Genomic DNA, 14,412 nt, shown 5'->3' with positions numbered 1-14,412 from the left:
TTGACTGACTGAATAAACCTCCTTATTCTACTGGTTACTGTATACTTTTTATCAGAGTGGTTTCAAAATGTCTGGTATATTTTGAAAACTGTACAAGCTGAGTAAAACATTGCATCTAGTGCCATCATCTAGTCCTTCACACCTGAGTTAATTTTCCTTTCTCATTTGTTGAATTTTTTCTTGTTTTGATTAATCTCTTCTACTAAAATGATATCCTGAATATTAAAATGTTTCTAAAATCAATTTGAATTATTATTAATATTATCATATATTGTTCCTGAACAACTCTTGGAGCCACTACTGAGGACAGGCCTTTTTAATCCTGAAGTAGGGCTGAAGCTTAACGGATCCATCAATAACTGGATAAAATAGTCAATAACTGGATAAAATAATGAAGCTAATAAACAATAGATTCTGGTTGGATTCATAGTTCAACTCTTGGAGGTTTACATAACAGTAATAATAATAAGTACTATTACTTACACTTATAACACACTCATCCCTGCAGAGACCAAAGTGCTTTAAAACAATTAAATAATGGGGGTCCATGGTCATAAGCTATAAAGTTTACTTTAGCTTTGAAAGAGTCAGTCAAGCCTGGGAATCAGGGCTGTAACCAGGGCCGCTTCCCAGGGTGCAAAGCTGCAGAGGTGGGAAAAAAAAGAAAAGAAAAAAAAAGTACAGGGTGCAAATATGCTTGCTCACCCCAGGTGCTAAAATGTCTAGTTACAGCACTTCTGGGAATATAGGGTTGACAGGCCTGCTCCAGTTTTGAAGGATTTGTTCTAGCCATGAAAGGCTGTCTAAATTGTGGGCTTAGCTTAATCAGAGGTTTGCTTCAGCTGATATACTCTAGTCTAGACGCTTAGTTTAGAAAGAGGCCTGCTCCAGAATTCAAAGGATGAGGTCATTTGAAAAGCCTGGTGGAGGTCTGTTGTAGTTATGAAAGGCTCAGGCTAAACTGGGAGTTTACCACAGGCAGAGGCTTACTGTAATGAAGAAAGACTCAGTCCACTAGAAAAGCTTGTTTTTAGGCAGAGGTCTGCCCTGCATTGAGGAAGGACTAAGAATTATCCAAATCATACTTGGCATGTCTTTGTCTCACCTGATCTTAAAAACCTCCAGTAATAGAGATTCTGCAGCCTCTCTAGGGAGCTTGTTCCAGTGCTTAACTACCATTACACTTAGGAAGTTTTTCTAATAGCTAGCCTAAATCTTGCTTGCTGCAATTTAAGACCATTACTTCTGGTCCTGTCCTCAGTGGCTAAGGTGAACAATGTATCACTCTCCTCTTTATAACAACCTTATATGTATTTTGAAGACTGTTATCGTGTTCCCCTCAGTCTTCCCTTCTCCAGGCTAAACAAACCCATTTTTCTCCAATCTTTCCTTATAGGTCATGTTTTCTAACATTTCTAACATGTTTTTTAACAATTTTTGTTGCTCTTTTCTGGACTTTCTCCAATTTGTCCACATCTTTACTGGAGTGTGGTGCCCACACCTGGATGCAATATTCCAGTTGAGGCTTTATCAATGCTGAGTAGAGTGGAAGAATTACTTCTTGTATCTTACTTACAACACTCCTGAAGATACATTCCAGAATGATGTTCACTTTTTTTTTTTTGGAACCAGTATTTTTTTGAACCATTGCTGACCCATATTTAGTTTGTGATCTACTATAACCCCAGATCCTTTTCTGCAGTACTCCTTCCTAGTTAGTCAATTCTCATTTTGTATTTGTGCAATTAATTATTCCTTCCTAAGTGTAGTACTTTGCATTTGTACATAGTGAATTTCATCCTATTTACTTCAGACTGTGTCTTCACTTTGTCAAATTCATTTTGAATTTTAGTCCCCGTCCTCCAAAGCGCTTATAACCCCTGTGATCTTGGTACCATCCACAAACTTTGTAAGTGTACTCTCTATGCCATGAGCCAACTCATTTATGAACATATTGAATAAAACCAGACTCAGGATAGATCCATATAGGACACCACTCGATGAGCCCTTCCAGATCAATTCTGAGTCCTTGATAACTACTTTTTGAGTATGGTTTTACAGCCAATTGTGTACCTACCTTTATAGTAGTTCCTCTAGGTTACATTTATCTAATGTGTTTGAGAAGGTCATTTGAGACAGTATGAAAAGCCTTACTAAAGTCAAGATATATGACATCTACTGCTTGCCCCTATCCCCAAAGCTTTTTACTCTGTCAAAGAAAGATATTAGGTTGGTTTGACATGATTTGTTTTCGACAAATCTGTGTTGATTGTTACTTATTACCTTATTTTCTTCTTGATGCTTACAAATTGATTATTTGCTCCATTATCTTTCTGGGTACTGAAGTTAAGCTGATTGGTCTGTAATTCCCTGGGTTGTCCTTATTACCCTTTTTATAGGTATTATGTTTGCCCTTTTTCAGTCCTCTGGTATCACTCCCATCCTTCACAAGTTCTCAAAGATAGTCATAATTATATTGTCATTAAATTGTTTAGGTACTTTTATAACCAATTATTTCAGTTCCTGTGGCACCTAATATTAAGAGTATATATTTTTATGCTCCTTAGTCTATCCCTCTTCCTCTTTCCCCTTTTACAGTACCTGAAATTATGGCTCACACGTATTAGATTGTTGTATGACAGATGTGTGGCTATTATTTTGCTAGAATATCCTTGAAATAAAATGCTTAAGTGAATTTTTTCAAATTTAAATTGCTAACAAGTCAGTTGATGAATAGAATTGAACTCTTCTATCAGCAGGCCTGGTCACTTGTTAGTTACTTGAAATTGTGACTGTCATTGCTAATGGTTCATAAATACATATTCCTTAAATTAAATGTTGAAAGTGGAAAAGTTTTACAAAAAGTACAATTTAGTTCTAAAAATATTTTAAAGAAAGGTTCTAAAGAGAGAGATACAAATGAAAACTGGAGTTACAGTAAGATTTCCCCAGAGGAGCCCAGCTGGCATGCTATTTCTTTTGTCTCAGATCTTTAATACTACTGTGCTGTCAGATAATTTCCTGATATGTTTTTACTCCTCTACCTGAAGCCTGATATACTTTATTTGAGTAGAAAACAGAAGGTTTTTTTTTGTGGTCATGTTAAAAGACCAACTTTTAAAAAAATTTACTACTGGGCTTCTGATGATACTTGTATGGAAAAGGCCTATGCAATTTAACAAATACTATAACTTTTCTACTTCAAAACAAAGGTTCATAGCAAGCAGAGAAAAGGGTTAAAATAACAAAGAATATGCATCTGGTCTCACTTGAATTTAATCCTTTCCTGGTAAATTTTAGTAAGCACCACTTAGTCCACCTACCTTTATGTCTGGGCTGGGAGAAACCAACAGCTCTCCTGCAGTCTCTCCCCCTCTCTGAGCAGCTGTTGCCTACTCACACCCCTTGTCCAGGGAAGGGCTTTTAACATGTTTTTTATTTTAGACTTGGGCTTGAAAAAACAGCCTCTTAACCCAGCTAGAGCCAGACAGTTAGGTATATTGCAATTAATAGCTCATTTATTGGTCCCAAGGACTCTTGTTATTTTCTCTGGAGATACCTTTTTTGTCATTGTTTTGTTTCCTGTTTGTTTTCTCCTAACAGCCTCTTTAGATTTAACTCCAAGGAGTCATACAGAATAATATCAAGCAGATAAACTGAGGCACTTATAAGTCATACAAAATATAGTCTAGATATCTCCTTCATTCACACACACACACATACTTTATGGAAGTCTGTTGTTAGAATGTTCCTGATGTTGCTCATGAGGGCAGTCTGATTGTTGGCAGTGCATTAAAGTTGTGACCCACAAAAAAAAGTTTTTTAAAATGACTAGTTTTCCATTTTGGATGTGAAAATTGCCACACAACTCAATTCTAAAGTTTTAATAGAAACAGGCAAGTTACGGTAATGTCAATGGTCTGCTTTTTTCACCTTGGGTTTTAGGTCTCTTGCTAGCAATTATTATTCTTTGATATTTAATTTTTAACCTGTTTAGAACACTTTGTTCTCAGGAAAGCATGAATGAGGGGGATTAAATTATATCTGTACTATACTGTTCTTGGTGACTGGCAATTATACTGTCAATCACCGTGCTACGCTATTCATTGCACTTAACTGCATATAGCTCAGGGGAAAAGAATTTTTCCCCCCATGTATTAGAACACAATGAAAATCTATGGCTTCTTACAGCATCACATAGCAATCCAGAGAATAATATACAAGAGTAAACAATATGGGAAAGTTGTATTTGGGATAAGTTATTTTTCCTTCAAGCAACAAAATAAAAACTGTTTCCCAATTTGGTGGAATGGGAGAGTTATGGGAGTAAGGCACTGCTTGAGTGTACCTGACAAAAGTAGCAATTGTATTCTATCGCTTTCTGGAGAAAACAGTAAAATGTAGCTACAGGTACAAACTTGAAGACTAACCCATGTAAATTCCAACTATGGGCTAGTCCATTTTCCAAATTTTCCAAAGAGACTTGTGAATTTAGTGTACCTTGATTTTTTTTGCTACCTATTTAAGACTTCTTAAAAGGCCCTGATTTTAGAAGCACCTACTCTCTAAAAATGAAATCTGTCAAAGAACTGGGCAACTTATCTATTCTCTGAACAGGCTTTTTGAACAGACCCACATTTACCCAACCACCTTCTCTGAACAGTTAAGTAGAAAAATTTGTAGATTATTCATTCTGTCCTTCATTGTGATAGGCATTCACCTATCACATACAGACGAACTCTGCTCCTTTCATTGGTGTGTTATTTACATAAAATTTTTATTCATGAATGGAGGAGGGGGTGCTGGAGTTAAAGAAGATCTACAAATCATTTGACATTTTCTGTACATCTTTTACTCTGGTGTCCTTTGTCATGCTGGTAGATGGGGGGGGGGGGGGGGAACATTTGTTATATTGTTTGACATCAATATGTCAAAATCATAATAATTCATGTGAGATATACCATGTCAGGTACTGTTAGAAAGGTTATAATATGCTAAGTCAGATGATAATACTTATGTTCATGTGTAATATGTGAAATGGAAGTTACAGATATATTTGAGATATCTGTATTTCAAATTGTGCTGCCTGGGCAACACCCCAGATAGGATGGCGGCAGAACAATAGCCTGCTTAATGGCCCATTAAGACACTCAGCGATGCAAGGGGCCCAGAAAGAAACTAAAGGCATACCTGAAGAGTTACCAGGATTGGCCCATGTGACTCTGGACTCCATTTTAATTCTTGTAATATTCCACAAGACCGCATGGCCAGGGCCAGAGGGTATATAAGGCCAAGCCACAGAAACCATTTTGTCTTTGTTCCTGTTCAGCTACAGACATATACCTGCCTCTGGATCAATTCACTTGCAACTGAACCGAAGGACTAAGACCCATCCAGGTACTGGATGTATACCAAAGGAACGATACAAACCTGCAACTCCACAATTCTTCTAGAAACCTGATGTATATGGACTTTGAATCATTTGTATGTATCTGATTTGCTTTGACCCTTTAACATTTCTCTTATGGTTTGTTTCTTTGTTTTTACAATAAACCTTTAGTTTTAGTTACTAAAGGATTGGCTGGCAGCATGGTATTTTAGGTAAGATCCAAACTTATATTGAACTGGTACTGTGGCTGACCCCTTGGGGTCAGAGGGAATTTATTTAGTAAAGAGAATAGAGTTTAAATAACTGGTCTCTTTTCTGGACCTAGTGGCTGACTGGGAGCCAGAGGCTGAACTTCAGTAAAGGGGGCTGTGTGCATTTGTATACTAGTTTCTGTGTGGATTCAGATGCAGTTTGTGGCTGGATGGGAAGTCTGACTTCAGTGTCACCCACCAGTGTTAGGAGAATCTGCTCTCCTTTTACAGCCTGCCCTGACCTTGGCATTATCAGGTGGCTACCCTGGGCACGGGACAGGTCACATCCTTCACTTTGAGACTCTCTCACATTGTATGCCATACCTTGGCTGGATGAGGAAGATGGTGTTCTAATCACAAAAGATTAAAATCCTGCATCTTAAAAGCCCTGTAGATAGTTTACCACCATACACCGCATGAGTCTTGTTAGTTTCTTGATTGGGTGTATGTAATTATTCTAGCTATAACATTTTGCTTATCTGTTCTCAGATTGATTAGCCAATATTTCTCTCTGGGTGTAGCAGGACGGCAGTAAAGCTTATATAGGCCTGTGACACACTGCACCCCACCATGGTTACCCTTATAGTGTAATTGTGTATTGTTTAATGCAAAGTAGGTCATATAGGATGTTTTTGGAATGCTCATGGCATACTGAACATTATTGTTATAGTAATATATTTGTTGCAATGTCATGTTATGGCTATGAGGCTTCGCTATGCAATATGCCCAAAGATGTGTTTCATGGCTTAAAACATACTGAAGCAAGACTCTGAGCAGAGGGGCAGTTCACACCTCATTAGGACTTGTATAGAACAACATTCCAGGAACAAAGGACTGGCCTAGATGTCAACAAACAAATCCACAAAGGACCACAGTGACTCAGGCCACAAAGGGAGGGAACCATACACGGACACTGTTTGTCACTTGACCCTGAAAGAGGGGAGAAGGAACATTTTAAAAAGGAGAGATTTTGCTGCTCTCTCTCTCTCTCTTCCACCTCCGCCTACAAACACCATCAAGCAACTGAAGTGCTGATCACAGGGGCAGGGCTTGGCTGGAGACAAACCGGCCAGCCTATGGTGAGAATCATCTGAGTTTGTAAGGTTGCTGAAAGTGTTAAGCTCAGTTAGCATGCAATTTACCTTTTATTTTCTCTTGATCAAATCTGACTTCTTTTCCTCTGACTTATATCACTTAAAATCTTTCTGTACTTAATACATTTGTTTGTTTTATCTAAAGCAGTGCATTTGGTTTAAGGTGTGTTAGAGGCTCCATTTGAAGTGATAAGGCTGGTGCATATCAATTTCCTTGACAAACTGATGAACATATGAGCTTGCAGTGTTCAATAGGCAACAATGAACACTGTAAAACGGCAGTTCCTAGGATTGCATCTGGGACTGGGGATAGTGGCTGAGGTCATAGCATTGCATAATCCTATGAGTGGCTGGCTAGAGGCACTCACTCACTGAGTTGGGAGCAACTTGCTTTCTGGAAGCTGTGTGATCTGCCTAGGAGGGGGAATTCACACAGCAAAACTGAGTAAGACAGGCTCCAGGACTGGGGGATTGAGGTGACACAGCGATTCACCAGTCCAGATTGCAGAGGGCAACATCACAAGGCCTTTAGGAAGTGTGTTTTAAAGCTGACTCAAAAAGAGAAAGGCAGACCAGCTCATGGGACGATGTTCCAGGTTGCATGGAACAAGGCCTGGAGATGAGTAAAAGAAATCACGAAGGATTCAGTTGTTTGTGTTCATTAAGCAGAGTGAAGGGGGTCAAGGAGACAAGGCAAGACAGAGGCAGAAGCAAGACTAAGCAAGACTTGAAGACTATGATACAAAGTGAAGGAGAAGCCAGTGATGGGAAGGAAAGAGGGGCTAGATGTAATCAGAAGAGTGGGTCAGATTATTATTTTTCAGCAGCATGTTGAGCAGATTAAAACAGGTGTGTTGAAGTGAGTCTTCTATACCAGAAAGGTGGAGACTGCAGTGGTGAAATATATCTGAAGTAAAATTTATACTTTGCTTGGAATGTGTAACAATGGTCTTTGATGTTGGAGAATGGTTGGATAGGACCCGGTGACCTACAGTTTAAATGTTTGTTTAAAAACAATTAAAATGCAAATGTATCATTTTTCCCACCACACATTGTTCGAACAGCATAAAGTGACAGCTATCTGAGGTATTGTTGAGTACTTACACTTAAAGTGCATTATACAAATAAGTAGTACTCCTACTAAATTGAAATAAACAAGGCAGATGTACAAATTATTAAAATTCAGTTCACAGGAAGGATACATTTTCATAAACCATGCATATCCCTCCTCCCACAAGATTAATTAAAGAAATATGATCAAAAGATCCCTTATTTTACTAATTTAATATGTTGGTACATCTAATTTTTTGTCAACAAGAAAAAAGCATCACCAAAATATCAAATTAAAAATGTTCTTTGTGAACAGCAGAAAAAGCTGCATAGGACAACACAGCACACACAAAACCTTAGCAGCACAATGAGGGAGGATAGTTAAATGGTTAAAGCATTACATTAGGTGTCTAAGAAACCTGGTTTCTATTCTCGGCTCTGCTACTGATTTACTTTGTGAGCCTCGGTAATGCATTAACCTCTGTATCTGAGTCTATAAAATGGAGATACTTACTTACCTTACAGAGCTGTTGTGAGCCTTACTAAGGATTTGGAGAACACAGAGAGGTCCTCTAATATGAAAGGTGCTACCCAAATATAATTTTTTTTTAATTAAAACAACTTTATATTTTTGCAGAGTGGCACATAATAGAGAAACTCATTAAACATCATCTTTACTGAATGTATTATTAATGGGGAATTACAGTATGGTTTCAACAATTACCTCTCCCTCAGCTCATATAATTCACTTCAGCCAGTGTAGAATTGGTCCCAGTGATTTTATTAGAACAGCTGTTAGCACAGGCATTGCAATCAGCTGGGACAAAATATACATTTTGAAAATAACCTTATTTTCAATTATTTAGGTTAAGAATCTGATTCCTTTAAGATGGAAGTTTTTAATGAAATATTATTGTTCATTAGCTGAAGCCAGCTATCAATTGCTGAGAGATCATTGATAGAGTTGGGACAGTTTCCTGTGTTTCCGTATTATAATAATAATTCATTAAAAAATGTAAACACCAAAGTTTACTCCTTTTTACCCAAGCTCTCTTTGCTATCACTTTCCAGTAAACTGGCTTTTTCATGGTGACCAGTATACACTTATCACCAGATGGTCACTGGGAGGTAGAGTTAACAAATGGAGGAAGATAAGTGCAACCACACATGGCTTTCAGAATATATTTCTGAAAGCACAATGGAAATTTCTAGGTTATGTTGCAAGTCTGATGATTAAATCATTAAAGTAAGCTTTCTAAAGTCTACTGATTTTTTTTTTATTAGCTGACTAAACAGCACAAGCTTTAAACAATACGTGTTCGTTATAAGAGGATCTATTGTTTTCACTTTTTGTTTGCATTTGTTCTAAAGCTATCAAGACATAATTAAAATGGTACACTTATTAGTTCAAAATGGAAATGTTGCGCTCTTTTTTAGTAGTTATAGTTATGTACTTTCAGTCCTCAGGGTAGTAAATACACAATGTTTTTCTACAACCAATTTTACCCAAGCTCTCAAAAGGGCTGCTCTTTTGATCAAAAAACCATATTTTATTCTGCTAGGCTACCTCTACACTGCAAGCTCAGTGTGATTTCCCCTGCTTGTGTAAACATAGTTGCGCTACCTCTAATCGAGCTAGCGTGAGTATAAATTTCTGTAAAGCCATAGCAGCAGAATGATATCTGAGCTGTCCTGAGTACATACCCATCAATTTCAGACAGGTAAGTGCTTGGCATGGCTCAGCCATGCCTCTGTTGCTGCTACCAATGCTACCATGGTTATAGTGCTATTTTTATTTATGCTAGCTCTAGCATTTGTGTACATGAGCAGGGGAATTGCACAAACCCTTAGTTGTACTGAGTGTTCAGACCTGAATACTTTAAATGACTTTTACAAGAATGACACTCTTTCTTTAAGCATCTCTTGAAGGATACATTTGGTCCCAATGTGGTAGAAGCACCAGAGACTCCAGAATTGTTGCTGATGTGGAGCGAATGCTGTAGGTTCACCCAATCAGTTGTAGCTTGTTACAATCTCCTGACCCAAAAAGACCCGCTCTAATTTAGATTGCCTGGGCCAGGCTTGAAACAAAGATTTGTGGATATCCCTGAACCCTAGCCAATGGAGAAGTGCCTTGTAAATCATAAAAAACCTCTATTATTGATCTATGGGGAAGGCTGATCCAGCAGAAAATTATATTTTGTTCACACTGGTCTAGGCATAGGTTACAGTGCATGGGCCTTCCAAAAACAAACTGCTGCTGGTGATATGGGTCTTCTGGAGTCATTCTGGCTCACGTATTGGGCCTGTCCCAGGATATAATCCTTTTGAGTAGAAGTAAATTGGAAGATTAATATAATAGATCCCTCCTTAAAAATTACTTCCCAGAACTGTGTTTTGGGATATATCTTACTGCCTTGGAAACTCTCAAACTCATGGAAAGCTTAGTTCGCTAAAGCAGTGCTTATATCCAAATGACTATTAGTTAGATGGAAGTGCAGACTGCCTCCATGGATAGAAGATGCTGACCTGGCATCTGAAAAGCAGGCAATATTTTGGAGAAAAAGGACCTCAGACAAATTTGAAAAGATTTGATCTACATTTTTAGAAACATTTGATTAATTCGTAGCAGAAGGAAACTGAGATGTCATTCTCCTTTTCCCCCAACCCTCTTCCTTCTCCTTTCCCTCCCTTCATATTCCTTTGCCTTTTTGTTCTTTTGTCTTTTTTTTCTGTTCTCCCCTTATTTTTTTGGGGAAAAAAAACAAATTAATTAAAAAAGCCTTTTTCCACTTAATTTCTTCTGATTCACATGGACAAGAAATCTGATGTGCAAATTGCTTGTGAACAATCCGTTAAATTGAAAAAAACTAGGAATGGGGTGAAGAGCCATTCAGGGTTTTGGGTTTTTTGGTCAGTCTTGTAGCTAAGAAAATAATTGTTCATGGTAAATGTTCAGAAGACCTGTCTTAAAGACTGATTTCCAGAGGATAAATCTCTTAAAATATCTGGGAAAGAACACTAAAACATCCAAAAATGAAATACTCTGTATATACTGTCATTTGAAAAATCCTGGTTCATTAGGGCATGGATATTGTGGAAATTACTTTTGAAGTCTGGAATTTTTCATTAAAATAGCAGAGTAAAGAAATATTCTCAAATACAGAAACTGGACATTAGCCTCATTTACCTACCATCCTGAAATTATCTTGGTATTCAGTTCTCTTAACAAAGTACATAAATCTAACAAACAAAGCATAAACCACCTGCCATTCCCCCATGGATCCAAACATGAAGGCAATGATGGCAGAAAAAATTGATAAAAAAATCCCCTCCATTCCAATATTAATCTTAAATTCCTTATGTAGTACAGCTGAGCAAAAACTCCCTGTGTGTACCATCAGCAATGAGGAAACAACTAATATCATCATGTATTTCAGCAGTAAGGGCCAGATTGTGTCATCCTCACTTGTGTTATGTAGTACCTTGGTTTCTTTTGTATTAATATACTATTCAACATGAATAAGGGGTAGTACAATCTAGCCCTAAAACTATTTTTAAAAAAAATCCATCCATAAGTCATAGGTTCCAGTTACCAAATTTTCATAGGTAGTAGGTTACAGATGAACACATTAACCTTGAGATTGGCAGCATTTTCTACATGGTCTAAGTCAGATGAATAATTGTCAAAATGTTAACTCTGCACAGTCATGCATTCAATGCTAATTTCTTAGTTCATTCTGTAGATCTGCATGAGAGATACTGGTTCAACCTAAGTAAGAATATGAAAATATAATTAACATGTTGTCCTGTGGGCAAATTTGATATAGCTTTTAGTGGTTTTTGAATTTAACTATGTGGGTAAGGGAGCTGAGGAATGCGAACATTTCTTCAGTGTCATTCAGAGTAGTCCAGTAAGACACACCAACCTGGCTTGATTTTCAGAGGTTATGAATACTCATAACTCCTGCTGAAGTCAATGCAAACTGTGGTGCTCAGCATCTCTGGAAAGTCAGGCAGAATGTTTTCCAGTTTCTTAAAATAAATTTAGTAATTTAATTTTAAAAACAATTAAAACAGTATAAACCTATGGGCATTATTCAATCTATGGTGAATTTTCTAAGTGGAGCATAGAAAACAAATGCAAAGTTAAAAATGGCCACAATAAAACTATCATTTCTTGATCTGCTTGTAATGAAGAGGTGTTTTTTCCTCAGCTTGAGGTCACTAGAATAAAACTGCTTATCATTTGCTTCTGACAGTGTTGCTAATGCTATACTAGTAGATATGTGCTTTATATTTTACAGAGTTGACTTTATCTTTTACAGAGCTGACTAAATATGCAATCTTCAGTGTCAACTGAAACTAAAATAAGGCAATTAAATAAAGCCAATTAAAATGTTCCATGTCCTACCTGAGTAAAAGTAAATTTGTCGGCAACTCACTGCTAAGAGATTACTATAATTGAAGAACAGAGCCCCGTTTCATTCCATTTTTCCATCTTCTCAGCACTTGAACTTAAATGAAGAGTGGCTAGATCACAAATTCCAATTTCTGAAATTTGCTGGTTGACTTCATATTTAGATGCCACATTCTGACCTAGTTAGGTCCTTGCACGCCCATTAACTTTAGTGAATTTGGACTTGTGTCTCCATTGGTGGGCTTCAAGAATTTAGGGCCTGATCCTGATTTCAAATTAAGCTTATGGCAAATCACTTGTACTATTTAAGTGGATGCTGGATTGGACTGCTGAGCGTAACCACCTTTGGTTTCTTTCATGTGTTCAGGCTGGATTTATGCTCCTTATGTTCGCTCTCCAGTTCTAAATCTGGTTCATCAGAATCTTTGCATAGCTTTTGAATCTCCAAAACTAAGTGGAGCAGCATGAATATGGTGTGGAAGAATACAGTGCAACTTTTCAGACAAATCTCAACTGCTGATAACCTTTGTGTTATTGTTATGAATGATGTTTGACAAAAGTAGTTACTCGGCTCAATTTAAAGGCAAATCTCCATCAATATACGGGGAACAGTAACTTAATATTTATAGGACTGGAAGAATATGGAAGTTACATTTAATTTAGGCTGCCTCAAAAGTGACAGACTTGCATCCACTTAATGTGTAATTTGGCACATGAGTTTAAGGAATCTAACATGGTTTAATATCACATATCAATGGTCAGATGGAGGTGTTTAATAAGAAAAGTAACTGAGTGTGAGTTAAATATAACTATGCCTTCTTTCAGTTCCTTGATGTGTAAATATACAAATTTTAAACTCTCATATCTATTAATCAGTAAGTGATCCTTTTACTGTAAAATCTACCAGAATCAATCAAACACAAAATATAAACCCCATGTTGGCCAAGAAGGGGTTAATGAAAGCTCTGTGGGCTCAAATAAACCCTGCCCTGCTACACCTGCAGAAGATGTCAGTCCTGGAGGCTTGAACCTAGCTCAGTTGGTGGCTGAGAGGAAGAGAAACAGATATACAGATCCTGCTTGGTGAGAAAAGCCTGAAAGTTGAGCCAGACTACTGCCAGTTAGGGCCTCTTTGAGGGAGGGTAGGCCTGAAGTAGGGAGCCTGGGTGCATGTTGGCTAAAAAAGACAGACCATGTGTAGGAAAGCTGGACCTAGCTTAGGTCTGGGACAGATGAACTTTCTTTTGAGTTTGCTATCTTTGTCCTGGAACTATTTCTTTTGCAATAATATAATCCATTACATAGCATACAAAAACTGGGTTTAGTGACTGTTAAGGTTGCAGCACAATGCAACCCATCCACCCTGAACCTTTAAAGTATGGAAATCAGTAGTTTAAGGCAGAACACTCATGCATTGCTTTCCATCTTCTTATCAACTACAACACAGATAACACAGTCCATTTTCATCTCCAACAAATATCCCAAAGCAATATGTGCCCCAACTTCAAACTTTCACTTCAATGCAAAACTTTTAACAGTGACCTTGTGTGGTTTTATATCAGTTTTATATCACTCTTGAAGTTTGCTCTGTGATAGACTTGTAATCAAATTTCAGTGGGTCTGCCTTGGCATGCAGGCATCCTGTTAGAAAATATTCTGTAGATAAATACTGGTTCTAGAAATTTGCACATAAGGAGCAACAATGTGGCCGAAGGACAGAGCTCAGAGTACTTTAAACTTCTTGCAAAAAGGTACAAAGAAAAGAAAGACAATCCAGTGGAGAAAATTGCCTAAACTCTTCTCCTCTCTGTATCAATTCTTTTTTATCAAGCCACCATGACAATTGAAATAGTGCTCAAAGTTTATATTCTATATTTTGGTTTTTGGCATTTCAATTAGACTTTACAAAATAAGAAGTTTAATGCTGTTTAATGCTGTTAAAACTGAACTTTGTAGCACAACCTTAACTATAGGGCAGTTACTGGTGCACCATATTATATTAAAAGAAATCCCACTTAGAGGACTTAGAGAGGCACTTCTGTGCAACTATAATATTCAGTATATGCAGTAAAATGGACTAATGGTGATCTTGCTTCCCATGGAAGTCAATGGTATTAGGATTGGGCCTTAACCGTACTGCAGTGCAAAGCTGTTACATCCTAGAATGTTAAGGCATAACACACTGTTGTCTCACTATCTATGTTTAAT

The sequence above is a fragment of the Emydura macquarii genome, unplaced genomic scaffold (assembly GCF_026122565.2).
Source record: "Emydura macquarii macquarii isolate MOO-44397 ecotype Brisbane River unplaced genomic scaffold, CSIRO-AGI_Emac_v2 contig_2897, whole genome shotgun sequence".
Lineage (NCBI taxonomy): Eukaryota > Metazoa > Chordata > Testudines > Chelidae > Emydura > Emydura macquarii.
The sequence above is the reverse complement of the archived record's forward strand: the minus strand, read 5'-3'. Positions refer to the sequence as shown.